Consider the following 24,548-nt stretch of genomic DNA (forward strand, 5'->3'; position numbering starts at 1 on the left):
CTGCTTTATTAATGATTTGTTTCCCTGACTTGTTATAACATTCTTATTCTTATTCTTAAATCAGATCTGTAGCATTAAGAAAACATTTCTAGCAAACATTTGATGTCCAGGGTTTTAATGTTTTTCAGTCAATAAATCATTTAGTTAACCTCTGCATTTGGCCATCAAATGGCTTTCAGTATTCATGCAGTTGTATGCATAAAATTCTGTGCCCCTGGTCTTCCTTTAGAGGATGTGAAAGAGGATGTTGATGTTGTGTGTTCAGTACTAGAATATCTGTCCCTGTAATGTCATCTGGTTCTTGTGAAAGATAACAAAATAAATTTATATAATGTATGGTTATAATTATAACTAAATAAAAAAAATAATTTCTGTAATATTTTCATCATTAAAAAAATATTTTCATCAGTAAAATCATTCACCTCGGTATGTAACAATGTATTCTTTTCCCAGGCCGGTGAATTCCTTGTGAACAACCACAATGGGGTTTCTAATCCCATTGTGTATGCCACTGCTGCTGCTTATGAACAGTAAGTTCCAGCTGTTTTTTTTTCTTCAATAATCTCACTATTTATGTGTAAATTATATATATAAATTTGTGCATATGCAGACTTATCTATGGACAAACAACAGGCAGTTTCTCCATGTACTCTACAGCTATAGATGAAATGTAGCTGCTGGTTTTCACACACTGTCCCCAGATTGTTTGTGTTTACATGTGATTTCATGCCTGTGAGAACATTCTCAGCTTCATGAAATCTAGGGATAAACTAACCTGGACTTATTATGACATTTTCAGCCATTGTTAGTCATCATTATTTTGTCATTTGTAATTAGAAACTGAAAATCCATTTCATTAAGTACTGGAACACAGCAGTAGCATTTCTGAATCCAAAGCTCATAAGCTTACAAGAAAACATCTCTGGTCCTTGCTGTTAAAAAACCCTGCCAGTAGCCTCAAATTTACTCAGAAACTTAGCAAACCCCACTTAAATAATTTAAGTTTCTTGTGGTAAAGAGAAAGAGTAAGCCTTAGTCATTGTGTTCACATTCCTATAATCTTTACAAATAAACAAACCTTCAAGTTCAGCAGCAAGCATGGGGACGCCCAGCTTGAAAACAAAGGTTCAGCTGCGTCATGTTCACGCATTCATTTAATTTCACTTTCCAAATGTTTCCTTTTGTCTAAAGAGGCACAGTAGTAACACTGACAAATAAGGACAGCATCAACCACATCTATATCATTCTCAATTAAATTTGAAATTAAAATTGACATTATGACACATAGATTATCGCAACCATCATACCAATGATATGCAGTATGTGGCATCTTAAAAATCCTTAATGGTGCTCTAGTCAGCATATATATGGTATGACAAATGTTATTTAACAAGTGTTTTATGATGCTGTTAAAGACTTGGCAATAAACATGTCATAAACATGTTATAATAGAATTCATAACCTATTATGAGGACTTGTGTAAGTAAATTGTTGTAATGGCCTCAGTACCACTTTATTTTATGGTCTCTTCTTAACATTTAATTATTTTTTAACAATAATATTAACATATTATTTGTAAGGACACTGTGTTGTAAATGTATTCATAAAAGCATGGCATGTCTGGTTGTGCTGGTTATGAAGGCCCTGGAATCTTTTACCAGATGGAAGTGGCTGGAAGAGGTCATGTCCAGGATAAGAGGAGTCAGTTGTTATTTTGTCAGCATGTTACATCCAGCGACTTTCTGCGTCATCATAATTATGATCTCAAGTTTGGCTTGTTCTTGTGAGGCGGAGGAACCAAACCAGGTGGTTATTAATGATGTGAGGTTGGACTTGATTGCTGGGTAGAACTGGATCATCAGACTCTGAGACAGGTTGAATTTCATCAGATGTCTCAGGAAGAACATTCTCTGCTGTGCTGTCTTGGCTATATAGATCATGTTTCTCTCTCACTTCGGGTCACATCTTCTAAGCCGCTTATCCTTCTGGGTAGCTTTAACAATAGAAATAGTCATTAATGTGTCACACCATAAAACAGCTATTATGAAATAAAATCATAAAATATGTGCTAACTAGAAGTGAGTTAGCAAAAATTACTATGTAACATAAACTGTCATGACAGCAAACATTACGGCATCTACTAAGACAATTACCTGTCATATGTTAATATGTTAATAGTCTATTAAATGTTAATAGTATCATGTCACTGTTATATTAATGAACATAATCTGACAAGTCATTACAGTACATGATACCTGCCGTCACATGTTTATGGCATGGTTAGGTCAATGTAACTTCTTGATCAAATAAATGCTACATTTTAACCTAAGAGTCACCCAGGGTTGGGGAAGTAGCTAAGCAGCGAGCTACTTTTTGTAGCTAACTACAATTTTTTGAAGCTAATAGCTGTAGCTGCTACAATTTTATGAAATGTAGCTAATAGCTGTAGCACCTACAAATTTTTGTGTAGCTGTAACGATAATTTTCGTTACAATTTCACTACAGGCTTCAGACAATCCGCGCAAAATTTGAACCATAGAACACGGTCATTAACTGGGCTGGTGGCGACTATGCAATCCTGACTGAGCCGCAGACAGTTCGAGCAAACGGTCATGCGCTGATCACACCTTACTAGTAGGTTTAACTCAGGGGTCGCAACCCAAATGGTAAAAAAAGCCATTTTGTCTTTTCAACAAAAATGAAACCACATTGGGAGACACAACATTTTATGTTACCATCTTGGTCAAATATGTCTCAGTATGTGCTAACGTCCTAGTGTAGGCTAACACATTTAATATAAACAAAAACGCAGACTTACTTTGCTCTGCCCTAAGCTTTAGCCCAGCTGTAGCTGCTTTTCTCGCATCTCAGGAAATGTCTCTGACTTTTTACAAGGCTTCTTGTTCTCCAGCTTCTCATTCGAATTATCTTGTTCCACCTTAAATGGTGCCTGAGGCACTAGATTGTACTGCTGCGCCATTTAAGGTGGAATGGAAAAATTTGAATGAGAAACGACTTCAGTTTCGCGAGTTGTTGCAGATTAAGCATAGGAGGAAACCAGCTGAGAGCTTATAAGTGCAAATAAGTCCATTCATCTCCAAATTATCGATGTTTGTCTTAAATCTTTCTCGTTGCCATCTCTCTGCGTCGCTGTGTGACCAGCAGTCTGCGCGTCAGTCTTCAGCATTAAAGGTTAGTGGATTAGCAGTTATGTGTTAACTCCATCATTTATTGTGAAAACTGTGTTAGAACTGTGTGTTATAATGATTTTACAGCAAAGGTGGATTATGTTATTTTACCTAAAATTCTACTTTGGCTGTGGAGCTGCAACAGCTCTGCAGCAGTGGAGAGATTATTCAGGTCTGATTCTCACCCCAAACAGAGCCAGCATCACTGATGAGAATTTTGAGGTGTTGCTGAAGTTTAAAGGACTCTGAATGTCATGCCTGTACATCTTGCTTAAATGTTTAAATTGGAGCAGTTTTATTTTAACAGTTGACAATGTTTTGCACAACGTTGTTTGGTTTGTATAGTTATTTTTGTTGATTTTTGTTAGGAAAAACCTGGAATGATTGACTTTGCCTTTACTTAGTCTAAATGTTGGATATCACGGCTTTTGTTATGTAAGTTTGATTGTTGGTTACACTTTTTGGTGATCTTTTTGTATATTTGCAACTTTTCAATTGTATGTTTCTTTCTGGCACAGGATTAAATTCAGTGTCTTGTTCACACTGTCAGTTGGGCTTGTTTGATGTGTCACAAACATTCTGACAATCGTGCTTTGGAAGTAGCTAAAAAGTAGTGCACTACTTTTCAAAAAGTAGCTAAGAAGTAGCCACTACTTTTTCTGGAAAAGAAGCTAAATTGTAGCTAACTACAAATTTTGAGAAAGTAGCTATAGAGTAGCTAACTACAAATTTTTCAGTAGCTAGTAGCTGAAGTTAATCAGGTATTAAAGAAAGGCATGGTAGTTTGAAACAACCCTCAGCTTTATAGTCTTATTTTGTCATCCAATGAGACCTAATTTATAACCTAGATTCACAGGAATAACATTCCTAGCTGTGCAAACTGTTTGCAACTTTGTCAATAAGAGTCTGCATGCTGCTGTTCTCAGTCTGGTTCATTTACAGTAATACATGGATTTTAAATGTCTACCTCATGCTGTTTCAGGTGTCCCTTCAGCAGAGCCACACCATGCATAGCCTCCCTTCTCTCTTGCATTTGTGCCCATTTTTGTTATTGTGCTTTAAAATGCTGATATATGTAAATGACTTTTCTGAATGGCTGCTTGTATGTGTGTGAGGAAAATTCCATTTGAAAATTCAAGTTCAACCAGTGGCTATTACAAACATTAGCAAATGGAATACAACAATACTGACTCATTGGTTCTGTGAAACAGCAAAAGTGAGTTAATGTTACCCACCTATCAAGCAGGAGCAACATTCCTTTTTATGCTTTTTGACTCTCAATGAAGCTTAAGTCAGCTTCTTTTTCGCCAGCTTCTTGTTTGAATTCTCCTGTTCCACTTGAAATGGCACATGCACAAAGCTGTGTGGGCAATTACTGTCTGGGAAGGGCAAAACAAAACATGAGGAGGGCCAGTTTTTTCACAGGGTGGGACTAACATGCATGCAAGGCCAGACTGGCTATGAAAACAAAAAGCAGAGAGGCTCAGCACACACAGAGGTGGTGTGACTTCATTCTCTGCTCAGGATGGCATTATTCCACTGTCCTTACAAAGTTTGCTGCTATATTCTGTGCTATATCTTAAAAATGTTGTATATATAACCTTAAATAGTTTGTCCATTGGCATTCCGAGTCATTAATCCCAATCAAACACCACTCTATTCAATCCCAAAGTTAACATGTACTCATTAGACATCCTTGCAGAACACAAGGAAATATATACAATTTTCATAAGTAAAACGCTTTATGGAATATTCCCTACATAAAATGTTACAAAAAATATGTACAGTTATTTAATAGAATTTTCCATTAAAGGATTCAAGGAAATGTCAGAAAAAAATATCTAGTGCAGACCTGCTCATATATTTTTGTTCCTTAATGAAATGTTTAATTGAAATGATTAAACAACTTGTTTTTACTTGAACTGTGAAACATTTAGACCATTTTTTGTTTCTACAGCGTATGCTTTAAACAACCCCACTTATGATCCTTGCACTAACTACACTGCTCTGGATCAGCCTTGGAGAGCCAATAATGAGTCTGGATTAAACATCTGTGACAGTGACTTCAACTGGAACGGCTGGTACCGACTGTTCTATTATGGGATGGACATCCGTATGCCAGAGAGCTGTGTTGATGTATACAAATGTGGTAGTTACTACACTCTGTGGCTCAATGGCCCTCATCCTCAGATAGAGGATGGAGTGGTCACTCGTCAGGCCTGTGCGAATGGAGGAAGTGACTGCTGTTCTTACAGATCAACCTCAATTCGAGTGAAAGCATGCCCAGAATACTACTACATCTATGAGTTTGTCAGACCAATCTACTGCAATATGGCTTACTGTACAGGTACTGCATTTATTCTGAATAAGCTTTGGAGAATGTTGGATGCCATGTTGTTGTATTAGGGTATAGTTATACTTTCAGTCTGTCTCTCTTCAGATATCAGCACAATAACTCGGATCAATGATACAACAGCTGCAGCAACTGGTGCAGAATTCAACGGGACCATAAGTAGGTTCTAATATGTTTTAGTCTTAGTTAGCCTTTGAACAGGTTAAAGCAATATACAGTAAAAATCAGTTTCATTGTCAACTTAAACATAACTGTCATCATATATAGACACAGATTTATCATGAAATGATAAATCTGAAAATAGCAATTGAGCATCATAATCTTTTTCTCTTTACATTCTTTTGTACTTATTGGTCATGTACTGGTGCTTGGGGACTGTATTCTCACCAGTAGCATTTAAATAACGCTGTTTATACAGCAAAATAAAGAAAAAATTCTAGATGAATTTAAACACAGCTCCAGCTCAAATAAATGTATTCACTCGTGTGTCATTTTACCTCTTATTAGGTTTTTGTTGTATTAATGATGTGTTTACATGACAGCATTTCTAATTTCTTCCATTGTTTGTCAGCCATATATTAGGTAGTGTTTGTATGTTACAAGGGCGGCTTTTAATGGCATACACCACCACCTGCTGCTTGTCTCAAGTGACGCTTGTGCATGTGTGTTTTAACAATGGTAATCAGTCAGTCAGTGACTCACCAAGAGACATCAGCTCTTGTAAGCTGGTCTGCTGGGTGTGTCCAGAGAAAGTTAAACTTGAAGCAGTCAAACAGCTTGTGTCATGTTCATGTGCTGATTAATAACGTGAATGGGAAGGTGGACCTACAGTGACATAAAAAATCTACACTCATAATGATGAAGTGAAACATGTTTTCAGAGATTTTGAAACTTATTACAAATGCAAAACTTAAAAAAAAAGTTATTCACAAAAGTATACAAACCCTTTATTCAATAGTTTGTAGAAGCCCTTTCAGCAGAAATTACAGCTGCACATTATAACGTGCCAGAATGATTCAGACGCTCGCGGATGAAAAAAGGGAAAAAGGCTTTACAAGTTGTGATCCAGAGATCTAAACTAAAAGCTCTGGCTTTATACAAACTCTAAACAGACAAACAAAAACAGAAACAGGTGTAGCTGATTAGCATTCAGGAGAGGCGGAACTGTGATTGGAGCACGGAGGATCCTGGGAGATGGAGTCCATAGATGTTTCAGAGCTGGAAAGATGCGTGACGCACTTCATGGATATGTCTCTAAAAGCTTTGCACACCACTAAAGGACACTTAAAGAACATTCAGAGTCTTGCCCCAAAGCCACTCCAGTATTGTTTTGGCTATATGCCTTAGGTCAATAAGCCTCATTCATCAATATCTTTCTAAGTTTTTTTCTGAAATGTGTTCCTGGGAAAGGTCCTAAGAAGAATTCTATGTCAGATTCATGACATATTCCTAAACCATAGAATTGTTTGCATCTTGCGTGTGTGTAGATTATGTTCTTATCTAATATAAGAAAACGCTTAGTAATGGTTGGTGAATGCGGCCCATTGTCGTGTTGAAAAGTGTACTGTCACACAATTCTGAGTTTGAGTGTGCTCTGGATGAGGTTTGCTTCAAGGATGTTCCTGTATTTGGTTGCATTTATCTATCTCTTATTTCTTACCAGTCTCCATGTCCCTGCCACTAAGAAGCACCGTCATTGCATGATGCTGCCACCACCATGTTTCACTGTAGAGACAATATTAGCCAGGTGAACTTTGCATGCTGTTTAGCAAACTCCAAGCAGGCTGTCATATGCCTTTTACTCAAAAGTGGCTTCTGTTTTGCCATAAAAGCCTGATTTATGGAGTGCTCCATCCAAAAGTTTCTCCCATCTCTGCACATGACTTTTGGAGCTCTTTAAGAGTGACTGTTGCTCTAGACATATCTGAAGGATAAGTGAAGCACATAGGATGCACCTGATAGCAATTTGCAGTGACACATCAAAGGGTTTGAATACTTTTTCAAAGAAGAGATTTCAGTTTTTGATTTAAATTAGTTTTCAAAAAACATGTTTTCATTTTATCATAATGGGTGATTAGGGGTAGATGGGTAAAAATTATATCTGCTCATAATCAAATCCTCAACACAATAAAGTGCCTGAATACTTTCTGAATCCACTGTATATACACTCATGAGGTTAATTTGATTGTTAATATTCAAGTAACTCAATTACTCAAGTAGTTGTCCAGTAAAATACATATTTAGTCTTACTTGAGTAATTTCCTTTATTAATAATTGCAAGTAAATTATCAGTACAGTAACAGTTCTCTTACATAAGAGGGTTTTTTAATAATCTTTCCACCTGCACTCATATATATACTTTTCTGGAGTATATAGTGCTTTCAAGTGTATTGATATAGTTACATAATTAGTTTTGTTTTACACATAAGTAGTTAATTAAAAGACAAATATGAGACCAAGGCATACAGTGTAACCACCAATCTGGATATTTCCAAGTTCATGAATCTAAATTTAATTTTTAGGCATACAGAAAATTATTTGTACTTCCTACACAAACATTTGTTAAATGAACAGGCCAAGTGTTTAAGCAACCAATGATTGACATTTGCTCTCTGCCCACAGCAAACACTCCAGGCAATTCCACTTTTGATCCCTGCTTGAACTACACTGTTCTTGATGACTACTGGAGAACCACAAGCAGTAACAACTATGGTCATGATGACACTCTTGTTAAATGGAACGGCTGGTATCGGCTGTATCTTCAGGGCAAGAGTGCTCAGATTTCTGAGTGGTGTGTGAGCCAAATGTCATGTGGTGGTTACACTCCACTCTGGCTCAATGGCTCTCATCCACTACTACAGGATGGCATTGTTACCCGAGAAATCTATGGATCTGATGGTAGCCAGTGCAGTTACTACAGATCCAACTCAATCAAAGTCAAGGCCTGCCCAGGACGATACTATGTCTATGGGCTTGTCAAACCAAATGTATCCATCCCACTGCCTTCATACTGTACAGGTATGATTCTTTGTTCTTACTGTTCACATGATTATTACCACTACTACTACTACTACTACTACTACTAATAATAATAATAATAATAATAGTCCTAATGCTTTAAAGTCTCCTACATAGCTCTACAAGAAATACAGTAAAATCACCTTGTGTAAAACTGTGTTCGACAACACATGCTTTTGATAGTCTCAGTTACAATGATTGAACATCTGTGACAGTAACTTTAACTGAAATGGTTGGTCTTCAATGTTATATCACTTGATGAACATCCGTGTGCAAGAGTCTTCTTCCACTCTGTAGTCCTCATCCTTAAACAGAGTGAAATTCTATTCAAACTGCTCTTTTAGTCACTCAGTTGTACATTTGCTGGTGTGCTAGGAATCAATGTCCTCTTGCATTGCATAGTTTTGACCAAGCTCTCGTTTCATATGTATCTATAGATTACTTTGGGAAAAAAAAAAAGAGTTCATGTCAAGTCAAGTCAAACTTTGTGGTCATTTTTCACATCACAACCTAGTGTTGAGTAAAAAACAAGTGAATGAACCCGGGTTGGGAACCCCTGGCGTAGATTGTGTAAGATAAGTCCTTAGCAGCAGAGAAGATTCTCAAGAGTGCAGATGTGTAAAGCAGAAAGTGTTGAATCGGTCTGCTTAATGACTGCAAAGTCTCCAGGGACTTATAATGGTCCAGAGGTTTATAAACAATACATAAACGCAAAGAAAACAGGCCTGCAATGTATTTTAGAGACAGTGGGAATTGTCAACACTCATTGTAAAGTAAGGGTTTACAGCTAAATGAGCAAATCATCATCCGCCAGGGCCACCAAAAAGCCTCCATTAAAAGCACCCCAATATAACAATATAATCAATTTTGAACGGTATTAACTTCTAAAATAATTGTTTCCTTGATTATATGTTATTAATTTCATCAACATGGGCTGTGAAAATGTATTGATCAATATTCAGTTACACATAAATAAATATTTACCTGCTTGCTTTTCATAGAGATAATTAATCATTTTTAATCCTCAGGGATTTGTATCATTGTTCCCTAACTGCTACTGAAGATGAGGCTCTTTGTTAATTGAAGTATTAAGGGCTCATTTTCTATTCAAGAGTATTAGAACCCAAGATTTGCTCTTTGCTCAAATGCTTGATCATAAGTAGATCATTCTCTCCAAAAATCCTTTAAAAGCCATGGTGTATTCCAAATACCAGTGGAGTAGAAACAAAGCAATAAAAGAGGGAACAAAAGTAACAGCATTAAGTCTAGCAACAGACATGTGGACCTCACCAAACATGAATTCCTATCTAGTAGTAACGTCATTTTATTAATGACCAGAATAGACTCTTCACCATTCTAATGGGGGTATAAAAATTCCATGAGATACACATCGGTGAGCAAAAGGCAAAATGTATTCAACATGTATTCTGAATATGTTACTTTTTATATATTGTAATGTTTTATTGTAGTGTAACGTTACTGAATACATTTAGAACATTGTATTTAGTATTCAACCATTACTACTGTAGCATGTTCAAGAAATGTGTTGACATGTTTATTCTAGGTTATTTGTTCTACAGCACTTATTAGCCAGATTAGTCTGAGAAGGAATAATCCGCAATAGGCTATCCCTCAAGCTGTGTTGATGTGGAGTCAGTCGGGGCTGAGATCCTTTATTGATCAAATAAAACAAACAAACAAACTGTCACAGCATTAAGTCTGGCATATTTAGACATGGAAATATTCTAACAAAATATTAACAGTTTGTCTATTTAATTAACAGCTACTTTCAACACTCCAACTTATGATCCCTGCACTAACTACACCGCTCTGGACCAGCCCTGGAGAGCCAATAATGAGTTTGGATTGGGGATTTGTGATTATTACTTCAACTGGAACGGCTGGTACCGGCTGTTCTATAATGGGATGAACATCCGTATGGCAGAGAGCTGCGTTCCTATATACAGATGTGGTACTTATTACCCTCTGTGGCTCAATGGTCCTCATCCTCAGATAGAGGATGGAGTGGTCACTCGCCAGGTCTGCGGGAATGAAGGAAGCGACTGCTGTTCTTTCAGACCCCCACCAATACAAGTTAAAGCTTGCCCAGGAAACTACTACGTGTACAAGCTGGTCCAACCAGCCAAATATATCTACTACTATAAATATTACTACCACTACTACTACTACTGCAGTGTAGCTTACTGTACAGGTACGTTGGAGTATTTTACATGTTTGTGATGTGATTTTAAAATGTAAATATTTGATCATATCATCAGGGTTTAAGTTTTTATTATTTTTTTTTTCTTTAGATGTTCACACTGTAACTCCGACTGCTGCTCCAACAACTGCAGTGAGTAGTGCACAGTTCAACGTCACAAGAAGTACGTTCTCATAGGGACCCTGGAATGCTCCGAATCAGAGGATGACAAGCTCTTATGAGTAGACAGTGATTTATAACTTTTTTACTGAAACATGCACACCTTCCCAATAAACAAGTCTTTAGGGAAAGGGGCATGTTGTAAAAGGATCCCATTACTGTTATGTCAAGACTGAATCATAAAGTTATATAATACATTCAAAAACTTAGAGCTGCACTAGTTAGCCAAACATAATTTAATTTTATTTACTTAGACATTTTATTTTCTTACCGGCCAATTGTTCAAGCAACCACTGATTTGTATTTGCTCTCTGTTCACAGCAAACACTCCAGGCAATTCCACTTTTGATCCCTGCTTGAACTACACTGTTCTTGATGACTACTGGAGAACCACAAGCAGTAATTATTATGGTCATGATGATACACTCATTGAATGGAGTGGATGGTATCGGCTGTATTTTCAGGGCATAAGTGCTCAGCTTACTGAGTGGTGCGTGAGCCGTGCTACATGTGGTGGTTTCACTCAACTTCTACTTGGTGGCTCTCACCCACGACTGCGGGATGGCATTGTGACCCGAGAAATCTATGGAGCTCTTGACAGCCAGTGCAGATACTACAAATCTAACCCAATCCAAGTCAAAGCCTGCCCAGGACAATACTATGTCTACAAACTTATTAAGCCAGATGTATCAATCCCAATGCCTTCATACTGTACAGGTACAGTCTCTCATTATGCCTTAAATGCTAGACATACAAGATGCAGGCTCTTCATCCTGTCATTTGTTTATTAAATATCTGTGACAAAAGAATTATATAGGAGATGGTGGGCAAATTGTGGTTCTTCAACAAGCAAAGAAAAGGTAATAATGTAGAGCAATAATTCCTAAGCTGGTCCTCAGGGTCCCCTAGACGGTCCACATTTTTCTTTCATTCCTAAGGGTTGAAGCAGAAAAAAGGATCATATTATGATCTATTTAACCCTTTTATAAATTTCAACTGTAAGGAACAGCAGTAATGTTCCTGGGTCAAATTGACCTGATGCATGATGCCATTTTTTGATGTGTCTTTCTTGGAGTTGATGTCTGGGGAACAATACCATCATTATCTGACAGTTTATTATCATGATCAGAAATGATCTCAAGATTGTCTTCACTTTCAGACACTTCCTCCTTCCTACTTAACTATCCTGAAGAAGGGTGTTTTCCACAGCCTCCTGTGCTATCGCTGTCATTTTCCTACTCATATTGTTCATTTTTTTAACCTCTGAGAGAGTACAGATGGATAATGTTGGTAGGACTATAGAACTATATGGGACACTATGTGTATAATATAAACATGCAGGTGGGATTTGCAAATCCATTTACATATTCATTACGGTAATTAAATCCAACAGAAAATGTTTTGTGCTCCAAAAATTATTTAAAATATTTTTCCTGTATTTTTAAACTTTGAAACATGACTTACGGCATAATAGGAGGGTTACACTTAGTGCGTTAAATGAGTAGTAAGTTAGTAATAAGCTAAATATATACAAAATCATAGTTTAAAAGGCGCTTTCTTTTCTGCTTCTTTTCAATATTTTTTTTAAAGATATTTTAAAGTGAAGTTGAAAGCTTTTGATTTATTATGAGTTTAAAACTTAGCCACACCCCTGCATTTTAGAGCAGGAATTAAGACTGAATCTCTGCCTCTCATGGCCACATGATGAGCATTTAAATCCAGTTGTTTTGAAAATATTATGATATATTTTTTTGTTTTTTACAAATTTCCATTCAAGAGATTTAATGGAAATGTCTTCAGCGAAGCACCACCTTACACTCCAAACACTGCTTAGCAACCATTGCTATCCGCCAATGCCTCTTCCATCGCTATGTTTATCTCTGTACAAGATGCTACAATACCCAGAGTAACTTTGCTGTCCTCAGATGTAACTTTACAGGTATGCTCACATAATGTAGACTAACATACAACATAGCTGTGAAAAGTAATCTGAGTGTTTATGAGTGTAATTAATAGAATATGTCTGTAAAATGCAAACCTCAGTTTGTTTTTTTTTCTCAACATCAGTATGCCATAGTCTAGTTCAGTAGCTACTTAGTTTAAGCTACAGGTTCTGTGGTTAGCTATATTATTAGTAATGTAGTTTATTATTATTATGGATTTTGTCACATACTCATAACAATCTAAAACAAGCATGAGAAAGTTCACTGATCACTAATATGTTTATGACATAGTATCATGTAGCATAACTAAGAAAACAGCAGTTACATTTGGCTGTATTATGTCTGGTTGCCTGTATTAGTTGCCTACTTTTCGTAGAGATAATTATAGCTTTTTTCAGCTTTTTCAGTGATCAGTGAGGACCAAGAAACGAGAGAGAGAGAGAGAGAGAGAGAGAGAGAGAGAGAGAGAGAGAAGTACATTAAGTAATTGTGAATTATTTAGTATATAGGATGCAGCGTGTATTTTCAGCAGAAAATAAATATGTAAATAAATAGTTAAATTATTAATTTAAAACAATTAAACTGGGCAACTGGAGTCAAAGTAGTTTATGGAACAGTGGTAGCAGTTTAAGGAAGAATGGAGAGATGGGAAATGAACAATTGAAAGGAAAAGGCACTTTTCTGCAAAATGGACCTCACTAAAATGTTAACCCTAGTTACAAAAACCTAACTTCTGAAAGTCTGTTAGCCTGTTAGTTATCTGGTGTACTGGGATTTCCTTGGTTTTCATATTCGAGGAAACAAGGTCTTCTATAGTTCATGTAATGTTTTGGTAACTTGATTATGTTTGGGTTTAGTGAGATGTGCTGGATCATACTTGAAACTAAACTGTTCTGTTACATTTCACACAAAGGCTGTCAAACAAGGGGGTCATAAATTTGCAATACCTTGATGGTTATGCCCATACAGCAAAATGATACATTTCAGAAATAGTATATTAAAGTATATTAATGCCATTTTGGGAAAAAAATATGGAAAATAACAATGTATGAAATAGTTTGCAGTTGTAGGGATCCTACACTTTTGCAACCATTGGGCAGAGGCGACCGCAGTAAGGAAACGGGTATAAATTGCGAGGACATTAGTTGCATGGCCTTATTAAACTGCTGCTCGCTATCAAGCAAAGCTACTTCTTGCACCTGAACTCTTCTTCTGGCTTTAACTACGTATCTATACCTTGACTCAAAGATAGATGTGGGGTTTAGCAGTTATATTCTGGACTAATTTAAACGTTCTTGCCATAGACTCCTACAGAAGATCTTCTTTTGAACATCTCATATGTAAATTATCAGTTTCCAGCAGATTCCATTACTTGCTGTGCTAATCTATCATCCTCATCCTATGCAGACTAGTTTTCTGTCAGATCTGTCTGAACTACTTACTGAAGTATGTGCTCTGTCGTCTACTGTCATGTTATTTGGTGACTTTAAAGTACACATTGACAAGGCTTCAACTATGTCTACTGATTTTATGACAGTGCTCGACTGCTTTGGATTCACACGTTACGACCTGGTCTAGGGTTCTCCGAGAATGAGAGTGGGCTCTCTCCCCAGATCTCCTGCCAGACCAGACACCAGACACCATTTAAACCAGGAAATGACAGGTTTATTTTCTTCAAAAGCTCAAAACAAGTTGAAATGATGGCTTCAGGGATGAGCAATTGCCAAAATAATAAACAAAACTACTAATGATGAAAAACTAACTAAACCCAAAAACAAAAGAAACAAAACGACATATGGCTACCCTAACTCCCTACCTTAAACAAGAGAAAAATGTACCCAAAACTAAATGGCACCCATCCCCTACTTTTCCAAGGTTCACTGAGTTTCACAAAATCTAACAAAGCTTTCACACTTGCAAACTTTACACACAAAGTGAAGCAAAGAGATGTGTGAAGAGTGCCGGGTTGGTCTGAACAGGTGTTCTTTCAGGTCAGGTCAGAAGGGAAAGAGCCCTGAACGTCTCGCAAGATGGTGGCTCAGCGACTTCTTATACTGCCAGGCGCCCCTAAGTGGCCAATTATGTACCTGCACATAATACAATAATGGAAAAACACACAAAATGGCCGCAAACAGATACAAAGAAGGGCTATTACGACTGGGGGTCGTAACACAACATGTAAACTTTCCCACATGTGAGCATGGCCATACACTGGACTTAATCTGTATGACTGGACCTAATCATATTGTTGTTCAGGGCACTCATATTGATATATCTGACTATCATTTTATTGTAATTCTGCTTTAATCTCCATTTCCATAGGCGCTCCAAGAAAGCCATGGTGTCTAACAGAAATCTGAAATCTCTGGATCCTTTACCTTTTACTACGTCACTTCATGCTTCACCTCTCTCTGACATCTCTTCCCTGCCCTGTCCTGATGAGATTCTCTCTATATGTAATAATTTCATCTTGCACACTCTAGATGCTTTTGCACCTATTAAACAAAGGCTAGTGCCATCCTCCTGTTGTTCTCCATGATTTATTATTGATCTTAGGGCTATGCAGACCATATGTCTAGATACAGAGATGCTTTAAATAGGGCTCGTTCTTCTTATTTATCTTTGGTGATCCACCATAGCTCGTGCTGGCCCAGGGCCCTTTTGAACACTACTGACAAACTACTGCAGCCCCCAGTATTAGGGAATAGTAGAAATAGGGGATCTGGCATCCCCTTATTTCTGCCTATCAGCCCCCAACCAATCTCTAATTTCCCATTCAGTGCTAAGCTGTTGGAAAGGATAGTTGCTTCACAGTTGCAGTTCCACCTGGAAGCAAAGAATTTATACAAGCCTTTTCAATACGGTTTTCGTCCCTTACATAGTACAGAGACTGAACTTCTTAGAGTTACTAATGATCTTCTATGTGTAGCTAATTCAGGAGCTCTTAGTTTGCTGATACCATATTGCATGATCTATTACTCTCTGTATGCGCAGCATTAGTATTACCGGATCCGCCCTTTCCTGATTTTCCACATATCTTAGTGATAGATGGCAATATATAGCTATTCAGAATAATAAATCCTCTATAGTGTCTCTTACTAAGGTGTTCCACAGGGCTCAGTTTTAGGTCCCCTGCTCTTTACCATTTACATGCTGCCATTTGGCCAAACAATACACTATCATGGTTTAAACTTTCACTGTTACGTAAACAACTCTCAGATCTATGTCAGTGTCAGCCCTGCTGATACTACACCACTACCTGCTTTATCTAATTGTATTCATGACCAAGTCATGGATGAGTATGAATAATACTGAATGCTAGCAAAACTGAGTTGCTTTTAATTGGCTCCAAGGCACTGATATCTAGTTCATCTGTCCTTGGCATCAATATTTATGGAATTTTTGTAACTCTCTACACGTCAGCAATTTCTGAGTTATCTTTGACCCCACACTCTCTTTTGACATTCACATCAATTCTGTTGTTAAGACAGCATTTTTCCATCTTCATAATTTTGCTCATCTCCAACCATACCTCAGCCAAGCCGATGTAGAAATACTTGTGCATGCATTAGTGACATCACGGCTAGACTACTGCAATGTTCTTCTATCTGGCCTCCCCGTCAAAGCCCTCACTTGGTTACAGTATGTTCAATAATGCTGTTACTAGGATTGTCACCTTTTCAAAGAAGAATGACCACATCACCCCTGTCCTTCAGAGTCTTTACTGGTTACCTATTATATTCTGTGTTCAGTACCAGGTTCTCCTTATTACATATAAAGTTCTGCACAGCCTATCTCCTCAATATTTGGGGGTTCCAAGGTTTAAATTGACTTCTATGGGTGGTCGATCATTTAGTGCAGTAGCTCCCAAAGCGTGGAATATTCTCCCAGAGTCTATTCAGGATCCAATTCTCTATCTTCATTTAAATCTCTGTTAAAGACAATACCTGTATTGTCCTTTTGTTATTAATTGTTCAATGTGTTCATGTTCTTTGGTTGTAAAGTGTCCTTGAGCATGGGAAAGACTCTATATAAATAAAAGTGATGATTATGATAATGATGATGATGATGATCATGATGATAAAAACATTAAAAATATTTTGACTGTTTACTTGACAGTTGCATTTACCACTCCAACTTATGATCCTTGCAATAACTACACTTCACTGGATCAACCCTGGAGAGCCAATAATGAGACGGGACTGGACGTCTGTGACTGTGACTTCAACTGGAATGGATGGTACCGACTGTTCTATAATGGGATGGACATCCGTTTGTCAGAGAGCTGTGTTCCTAACTCCAGATGTGGTGCCTATTTCACTCTGTGGCTCAATGGTCCTCATCCTCAAATAGAGGATGGAGTCGTCACTCGCGAAGTCTGTGCAAATGGAGGAAATGACTGCTGTTCCCTCAGACCCACCCCAATACAAGTTAAAGCTTGTCCAGGAAACTACTATGTCTATGAGCTAATCTATCCAGGATCCTACACTTACTATGGCCATGCAGCTTTCTGTACAGGTATTATTATTAATAGTAGTAGTAATAGTAGTAGCAATAGTAGGAGAAGGAGAAGGAGGAGGGGTATTAGTAGTGGTAATAATATACTGATCAACTGATTCATTCATTAATTAATGTTTTTTTTTTATATTTTCATATTTTCTTCCTGGATTTCTTGATTTGATTCTGTACAGATGTGAAGACCATAAATTTGACATCCGTCTTAACTGCAACAACTGATGCAGCACTCAACATGACCATGAGTAAGTTGTCATAGGGATATAAAGCTTATAAAGATATGGGAAATCTAGTCTACTACACTTTTGCCCATAAATTTTAGGCAATTAATATCAATAACTCCATCACATTCAGTTATGTTGTGATTTGATCAATCTTACAATCGTATATCACTAACAGGGGTTGTGGCTAAGTCAGGGGTGTTGTCTGGCCTGGGCTTATTTTGTAACCAGCTCTGAACCCTGTAATGTACAAATGTCAAATTTTCACCTCAACACAATTACACATAACTTTCGTCATTCACGGTTTCATTCAGTGGCACAATTACCCACTTTCTTACAGCTATTGATTATAACTGAGAGAGAGAGAGAGAGAGAGAAAGAGAGAGAAAGAGAGAGAGAAAAAGCGTGCAAGAGAGCACACATGCGAGAGATGGCGAGCAAGAGTGCAAGAGAAAGTAAGAGCGCAATTTCAGTAAAAGGAAAATCTACTACATAACAATCACTCAACTCAAGCCCAAAGTTGTATGTGAAATGGCTCACAAGCCAATATTTTGCTGGACGGTTTCAATTTTGGCTTAAAGAGTACACCCCACTATTTTCACTATTCATCTTTAAAAAATGCTCGAAAATGGGAGGGGCAATTTGGTAGTCACCTGCAGTGAACTACAGGTTTGGAGGTAGGGCTTGGAGGGAAACCGGGAGGGCTGGGCTGCTGTGTTTTTAGAGCTAACATTAGCTACCAGAAAATATGGAGAGTGAAAGAATCAAATGGCACTTTTGCAACTTATGAGGTTGAAAATATTTCTCTTCTGCCATCCCTATCTTTGATGAAGGAAAGGTGTTTCTGTGGAGGCAGCGTGTTAAGCTGCTGAAGAGTTAACATAGCACCAGAAAATGATTAACAGTGAGCAGGAGAGGTGTCGGAATGGCAGAACATTCCCTGAACCATGACAGCAAGTTTCTAATTATATGTTCAGCAAGATTCAAATTCAATAAAACTTGAGTCCTGATTTCTTAGATGCACTGAATTCCAAATGAATTTATGAAGTTATGAATAACATAATCCTATTAGGCCATTGGGGTAGACTTGTAGCACTGTACACATTTCTCACTTGTTCAGAACATTTGCAGTAGGGTGGTAGCCGAGGTATATTAAAAGTTAAAACAGAAAAAAAGCTAACCCATCTTTTCTAGCCTAATCTAGTTTGCTAATGCTAGCCGTTCACTAGCACTGCCAGCATCATAAACCAAGCTTTTAGCATGCTGCCAGTTTGACTCCAAGCACATAAGTATGGCTGGGAGACTGTATCATACCAAACATGTGTTCACAGATGTGACCAGGTTGTAGTCGCTGACTGCATCATCGGTCATCCAGGGTTTACTGCCCTGGCCCTAAATCCTTACGTTCTGCAAGCTGTTCATGGAACTAATCAGCAGCTTTAGCAAGAATCCTCACTTAATCGGTCCATCAGGTTACCTAATCTTATGTTGAACGTTATCAATAAATGTGCTAATCATAACATCTTTATTCCAAACTAAGCTTAAATTGGGTTCTTTACAATTGTTAGACATCAGACATACTGCAACTTTGTGAGGTGTTGCTGGGGTGTATTTAGGTCAGTATGTGCGTGTGGTTACCCCCTCCTGTGCAGTGATGTGAATTAGAGAAGTTTCTTGAGGATGATGAATCGTACACAGGATTTCTTTCTCCGCTTGATCTTAAATTTACTATAGTCTTGTGAATAAATAACCGCAATGATATTTACACAAGATACCACATTCCAATACATTTAGAACACATTTACAAAAAAGTGATGGCTGCATGGGCACCTTTAAAAAGAGCGGAGAGTGAATTCAGAGAGACAGAGAGAGGGATGAGCAGCAGCAGCTAGCTCTCATTAAGGCAACATGAGCACCTGAACCGAGAGGGAACGAGAGCTCGTTGCTATGCCTCCGTCATCACTTCTGCTCTCTCGGAGCGGGGATCAAGTGAGAGGCACATTAAAGTGGCCTCGCTGTGGGACCAGAGGCGGTGGCCAGGTAGTGGGGCTGAGGACTTGCACGCCGCCCCCACTCCCTCACAGATTTGCGGGGCCCCCGATAGTAAATTATTTGCTATGTTATAGCTGGCTAGCGGGCTAACTTATCCTAGCTGACAATTATCACAGGGAAAAATACTATTAAATGCCATAATCAACATATGATTTTAAATTATCGTTAGATTGCTTCCTTCGGTTTTAAACACAGACATTTGACAACAGGCTTAACTTAAACAATATGCTCTATGATGAGAGATAATGCACACTTACCTTAGCCAGAAATGTTAGCTAGGTGCTCTGCAGATGAAGGGACAGCATCAGGATTTGGGCGAAGATGTCGTTCAGGCACATAACCCAGTTTCACCTCCATAAAGTTGGAGAATCTCCCCTCAACAGAGTGTTCTTTGCAAACATCCATGCTGACGGCTTTGGTACCAGGATGTAGACCCATCAGGCTTTACCACTGACTGGCCAGTGCTGAATCAGGGCAAAATGCGTGCAATCCAATACCGCTTTTACATCCGTAGTAAGCACACGATCGACCCATTGCTCTCAACCCAAAAAAGCTAAATTCAAAATTACTAAACAATTTGAAACACTAAATTTTAAAGATTAAATATTAAATATAGCTTGCTAATTAACTTAGCCTACTTAAGTCTAAAAGGCTAACGTTGGACGACTGATTTGCATGATGTGCCGTGCCACAGACATGTCTTCGTCGCCTATAGCAAAGTTGACCCAGAGTGGTGCTGCAGAGGCAGAACTGACCATGTTATTTTTACAGTTTAGAAATATGTGTTCACATTTTAAGCAAGGCTGGTATATTTTATTATTACATTACATTTCATCTGGTAATAAAAAAAGGTCTAATGGTGCAGTTACTCTTTAAGAACGTATTCTGTTTAGCATTTTAAACTATCAGTAAAATATATGAATAACTACAAATAAATTGTTTCTCTGTTAGCAGGACATTCTGAACAGGGGTGGAGCTACGGGTAGGACTGAGTGGGCCTGGGCCTACTCAGATTGATCACTGGCCTACTCAATGAAAATACAAACTAATATTTGTTCAGCTGAACAATTTAAGCTAACGAATTTTGATTTGTTGTCTCTGAGGGTTGTCACTGTTTTATGGCTAGTCAAATCATCATGCTCTCTGGCAAGCTCCACCGTCTTTTGTCAGCCCTAAAATCACTGCCTAGCAAACACTGCTATTTGCCATTGCCTCAAGCCTTCAATTTGTTATCAGATTTTGTGAAAATCTCAAAGCAAACTTAAAACACGACTAGATTACTGCATCATACATCTATGTAAGTTATGCAGAAACGTGCTGCACTACTTAGATTTGCTAAGACAAACATACTTTCATTTATTGACCAGAGAAGTTGTTTAAGAAGCCACTGATTGGCATGTGCTTTCTGTCCACAGCAAACACTCCAGCCAGCTACACTTTTGATCCCTGTTCCAACTACACCATTCTTGATGACTACCGGAGAGCCACTGACAATTACTACCACGGTCATGATGACACTCTTGTTAAATGGAATGGCTGGTATCGGCTGTATCTTCAGGGCAAAAGTGCTCAGCTTCCAGAGTGGTGTGTGAGCTACATGTCTTGTGGTGGTTACACCCCACTTCTGCTTGGTGGCTCTCACCCACGACTGCAAGATGGCATTGTGACCCGAGAAATCTACGGAGCTCGTGGTACCCAGTGCAGTTACTACAGATCCAAACCAATTCAAGTCAAAGCCTGCCCAGGGAACTACTATGTCTACAAACTCGTCAAGCCAGATATTTCGATCCCAATACCTTCATACTGTACAGGTATAGTAAATCCCAGTGTAACGATACACTGCTCCTCTTCTATCTTTGCCTCACCTGAGAGAAAAAAAAACAACAAAAAAAAATCTTTGCACATCTCAGGTTATGGAGCTTATGTCTAACATATGGAAGGATTATCTTCATTGTGATCTCTAGTGTTTCCTAACACTGTCCCCAAAACATTTTTTTTTTCTGTGACCGTAAAAATCTAGATGCAAATAAAAATGTCAGTGTAACACCATTGTACATTTTTTTCTATTCCATCTCTGTGTATGGTGTAGAAAATGAGTTTTATTCCACATTTCTCTTGAATGTTTCCACAGCAATCACATTGAGTAGTCCAAGTGCTGACCCATGCTACAACTACAATGTCCTGAACGATACCTGGAGACATGTCAATAACACAGATGTGTCTTGGAGTGGTCAGTGGTGGTGGTGTGATAGTAACATAAACTGGAATGGCTGGTATCGTCTTCTCTATCAGGGCAAAAATGCCCGAATGCCTGAATCATGTGTTAGCCAGAGCAGGTGTGGGGCAGCTGTCTCTCTCTGGCTCAGTGATTCTCACCCACAACTGGAAGAAGGAGTGGTCACTCGGCGAGTCTGTGGAAGCTGGAACAATGACTGCTGTTATTTCAAGTCCTTCCCCATTCAAGTGAAAGCTTGTCCAGGAAATTACTATGTATATGAGTTTGTGAGACCAATTGTCTGTTCATCAGCCTACTGTGCAGGTAATTACTGGTAATTGATATATATATATATATATATATATATATATGTACACACATACACACGTTATATATATATATATATATATATATATATATATATATATATATATATATATATAAAACGTCGTATCTCCATAATTATAACTTTACAGGAGAAGGAAAAAACATACTTTACTTTTAATGTAAGTCAATGCAACCAGAATTTTTTCCATGTAATTTTAGGCCATTTCTTTTGGTCCATTCATCATGAAATTTACACGCAATGTAAAGGACAACAGGCATCTTCAAATTATATCAAAAACTGAAAAACAACAAAAATGGAGATACAAAGTTTCCTTCTGACAGCAGCTACCTAGATATTTTTAACGTAGTTACTATTGAAAAATATCACTAATGAATACATCCCAAAAATTAAGATTTCATTGCAGGAGGGTTACAGTGCAAGTGCAAATGCTTTTGGGAAAAAAAATAATAAATAAACCTAAATATGTTTATGCTGAACTTTGAGTAATTGCTAATGGATCAGAGCAACAACTGTCAAAAGTGTCCAGTTAAATGTATTTTTAAGCATCATCGTTACTATAAAATCTAGAGAGCTTTCCTCTGTTTGATGCAAGTTTTATCATCTGTATTTACTGTTGTTTTTATTCCCCAGAGAACACCACCAATCCTCCAGGTAGGTCTTTTTTTGGTCAGAAAAAGTGCATGGAGTGTTTCAGTGTACATCATATTGTAATGTGGATGAAATGTAATGAGCGTCTCTATGCCTGATTCATGTTGACTTTGTAGATTATATATGTCATAGTTTGTAACTTATTAACTCTGTTTTTCCTCAGACCTCACCACCAGAACTCCAGGTAAAATTACTGCTGTACGACTTCAGGTAGTATGGAAGCCCATTCCCGCCAGGTTTTTGCCAGCAGGATGTCAAAATGAATGATTTTAATATCTTGTAATAATCACTTATGTTTTTAAAATAGTCAAATGAAATATTTCTTACTATGTCAGAATAATGATATATTTTCTCAAAATGTTCACTTACTTTGTGAAATTAATGACTATGTCAAAATCATCTAATCTTACTATACAGAAATAATTACTTTCTTGAAATTGAATAACTAAGTATTTCAAAATAATGAGTCAATATATCAAGAAAATATTCCACTATTATGAGATACTGTATCAATATTTAATTATTCATTAATTTCAATACAAAAAGTCAATATTTTAGGAAAGTAAGTCTGATTTTTTAGACAAGTCAATATTTGATTAAAATAAGTTATTATTTCAAGATAGTAAGATAAATATTTCATATACATTGCATCCAAAAATGGAGAAGGAGGAAAAAAACATTTTTTTCCTCTGCCCGGAGAGAAAGGACTTCCCTAAAGTGGGGCTCCGAAATGTAATAAAAGTAAAGAAAAATCTATCAGTTTGCTTTGAGCAGATTAAATATTTTAAAGTTTCCATTCTTGTGTTTCAATACCAACATAAAGTTATTAAACTGGCTATTTAAAAAAGCAGATAAATCCATTCCGTTTACATACATTGATTTAACTTACACAGCTATGAAAAAGCTTATAATAATCTAAAAATTTTTAGATTTTTTTTATAATTATGTGAGAAATATAGAAAACACAAGGAAGCTTTGAATTTACATTATTTTTTGAAACATTCAAAAAGCATTTCATAAATATCTATATTTCTTACTAGACATTAATGAATTCAACTGGCACAGGCTTTTAAATGATATTTCTGTATCTCTCTAAAAAAATGCTGTACATTTCAGAAAGAAAAAACAACTCATATAGTGTCTGATTTGTCAGCCTACGGTGGAAAAATTACATTTTCTGAATGTTCAGCACTTACTTTGATTAAAATATTATGAAAAAATGCCAAAGAAAGAAGTACCTTAAAAGGCCTTAAATGAACTCTATTCATTGAATGTGGCTTCTATAGTTTGGAGGTAAGACTATAATAAGCTCGGGGCTACATGGGGCAAAGTATGTCAACTGTTAGCAGAGATTTCAAACAAATGTTTCTGTTGTACCAGTTAAAGATGATTATGTTTTCAGTCTTAAGACATTTTTCCGATTATTTTAGTGCATTATTTCCATTTATTTTTTGGAAAAAAATAAATAAATAAAATATAAAGTGTGCCATAACTTTTGCACAGAACATATTGCATGTTTCATTTTTCGGTGAAGAAACTCAGCATGGAGTATTTGACCTAAACTAGTTAGCTTTATCAGTGAACAATAAATCACCTCTACCTCATCCAAGTTGAGTTTCATTACATGCATCATCTGCTGAAACTAATAACTAATCATTTTTTTCAG

The 24,548-nt window shown here is 37.2% G+C and overlaps 1 pseudogene; it reads left to right on the forward strand.

Annotated features, from left to right (window-relative positions):
- The window catches only part of LOC118804509, a 38,213-nt pseudogene that overhangs the window by 8,263 nt on the left and 5,402 nt on the right, over positions 1-24,548 (forward strand).

Source organism: Colossoma macropomum, unplaced genomic scaffold, assembly GCF_904425465.1.
Source record: "Colossoma macropomum unplaced genomic scaffold, Colossoma_macropomum, whole genome shotgun sequence".
Lineage (NCBI taxonomy): Eukaryota > Metazoa > Chordata > Actinopteri > Characiformes > Serrasalmidae > Colossoma > Colossoma macropomum.